This window comes from Panthera tigris, chromosome A2, assembly GCF_018350195.1.
Source record: "Panthera tigris isolate Pti1 chromosome A2, P.tigris_Pti1_mat1.1, whole genome shotgun sequence".
NCBI classification, from domain to species: Eukaryota; Metazoa; Chordata; class Mammalia; order Carnivora; family Felidae; genus Panthera; species Panthera tigris.
Window position 1 is genome coordinate 102882859 of NC_056661.1, and position 2976 is coordinate 102885834.

Here is a 2976-nt window from a genome sequence, read left to right on the forward strand (position 1 = left end):
TTTTTCTAGTTTAAAAAAAAAAAAGTCCCAAACCAGTCCAGCCACTTCATAAAGGGTGGCTTTTCTCTTTTATTTCAATTTTATGCAAAAATTGCTCTCTGCTCTCTCAGCAGTATTCTTTACCCCTTTAAATTTCCAAACTGTTCTGAAGCTGTTTTATGATTGTTTTCAAAGACCTCGGTGAAGTATTGGAGGGTGTGTGTGTGTTTGCTCACACACACACACAAGTGCATTCATGTGAGTTTTTAACAGTAAAAATAAGAAACTACCTTTCCATTTGGGTTAGAACTGAGATGAAATGAGGAATGGCCGCCACCAAGCAGAAAATGTGCTCACTTTATGTGTGCCAGTTAATTACGACACTTCAGAGGCGCTTCCGAAAGGATAAGGCAAGCTGCATAAATTTAGCTGTAATCCAGGCAGGCAAAACTAATTTGCAGGGGATGGCCTTATCTAGCCGCTGCAGCTTTCTCAGAAAATTAACCTTGGATATTTGGGCCCAATTCAGAAAGTGTTTGATTTTTTTTTTCCTTTCCCTGCTCAGCATAAGAGAATTTTTGAATTCAGTACAATACCTGACTTTTAAGAGGCACTATGAATGCTGTAGGCAGTTCAGAGTTATTACTGACAAGCAAAAATATATATTTTATATATACATATAGATGATTGTCCTTCATGCCCATTATCCTGCCTTCTTACATGTGCATCAGAGGGTTTATCAGTGTAGGTATAGGGGCTTTTTTGGATTAAGAGAAGGATGCAACTCATTTTTTATGTACTTAGAAAAATTCATCAAAGTTCATTGCAGAATAAGTCATGCATACTGACTTGTTCATTCCAGTGGAAATGAAGAAATCCCCATAAAAATAGAAGTTTAATGAAGTGTTGGAGCCAAGTCTTGCCTGTCATTGCAATTATCACTGATTTCGACCCTTTCTTAGTCTCCCACTACTAATTAATCTCACACAGCACAGTTAAAAGCTTACCATATTTTTCTTTACTATGCAGTCATTCATTCAGTCAACAATTACTGAAGTCAGCACGCCTTCATATGTGTGTTCATTTACTCATATACTCACTCTGTTTGTATTTCACTCGTTCTATCAGTGCAAGAGGCAAAGATTCATATGTCAGTGTTTCCAATGTGTTTTTAAATTTCTCAAAGCCATGTAGTATGTAAGCATCCAAAGAGTTCTAGTGTTTGTATGGTAATAGTTAGGTGCCCCCCCACACACACACAAAAAAATTAATTTTGTTTTAATAGTACCTATAGAATAAAAATAAAACTAGTTTTATTTTTCTAAATTTTAAACTGAATTTTTATTGACCAGCTTTAATAATAAATTCATAAGAAGCCCCATATGACCATCAGTAGTGGCTGAGCTAGAACTTTAATGAAAAGTTTTTTTTAATATCCTATCTACAATATAATTATTGCTTCATTCATTTCAAACCATAGAAGTTACTTATTCTGAAGTGCCATGAACCCAACTGGCATTAATTGTTCTTGTAGATGTCACAATTAGGCAAAAAGGAGCATATTTATAACAATGAGAGAGCCATTTTAAAACACAGATTGCATACTGAATCATGAAATTTGAAGCAATAACTCCCATTGTGATCTAAATTTTCATCATGCTTGTTCAATAGCCAGGGCTAAATGTTATGGCTATTTATAGTTATACTCTAGGGTGAAAAGGGGGGATTAGATGTCATAAAGAATCATACATAATGCATAAAGATTCAAACTGTACTTTATGAGAACTGAAAAATTTAAGAAACTCTGGCTGAAATATGGAAATGTTGTGCCAAGTAGAACTTCCTCATACACAATAATGTTCGTAAAAACTTAGCAGACAAGAACACAGTAAACCCTCAAACCATCTTGGTCTGATCTGCGTTTCTCCTACATATAATATATTTTAATGGGGAATTTGAGTAAATACATTGAGGCTAACTTTGAAGGTCACTGGGGAAAAGATATCACTATGGATGCCAATGCATTAAATATCTGCTATATGTGTAAGCAAAACTACAAAACAACTAAAAAGATGTTTGTTCATATAATTTACTTATCAATAAACCTTTTGTAATTGACTTTTTAAAAAGTTAATTTTTCAAGGCAGTTTTAGGCTTACAACAAAATTGAAAAGGAGGTAACAGAGATTTTCCACATTCACCCCTACCCCCACACAAAGCAGAACATCCCCCATTATCAACATCACTCACCAGAATGATATATTTTTTACCAAGGGTGAACCTGTACTGACAAATCATAATCACCCAAAGTTGATAGCTTACCTTAGAGTTAGTTGTAATGGACTTGTAAAGGATATTTTCTATTTCAGCCAATTTCTAAAAAATTGATCAACTCGATTATAAAGAGACTCAACTGACTCTAACAACACAAAACAGCAAGGTTCTATAATTGATCCCACTGTGCGGCAATCACCCACAACAATGTAAATCCTTTGAGGTCAGGAGATTCTGTGTAACCACTCTGATTCCCCTAGGGGCTAAAGCAGTGTCTACAACATAGAAGAAACAAAGCAAATGCTGGCCAAAAGAATGTGTAATTGAGTAAGTAAATGTATGGATTCTGGAGGAATAAATGAAAAACATCATTAAGTTGTTTAACTTACAAAGACACCTCTATGTTTTATCATCTCAGTACTCAGAGAAATTCTAGGGTGTCTTTGCTGGTGGCTCAAGGGTAAAGGACCTAAAACCACACCCAGTAGCTCCCCCTTTTATTCCCACCACCCTCCCTTTCCTCTTACCCCACAAACACCCTTATCATCTAACTTCAGCAAGAATAACTCTAATTTTAAAAGTTTTTGAGGGGCGCCTGGGTGGCTTGGTCAGTTAAGCGTCCGACTTCGGCTCAGGTCATGATCTCACGGTCCGTGAGTTGGAGCCCCGCCTTGGGCTCTGTGCTGACAGCTCAGAGCCTCGAGCCTGTTTCAGATTCTTTGT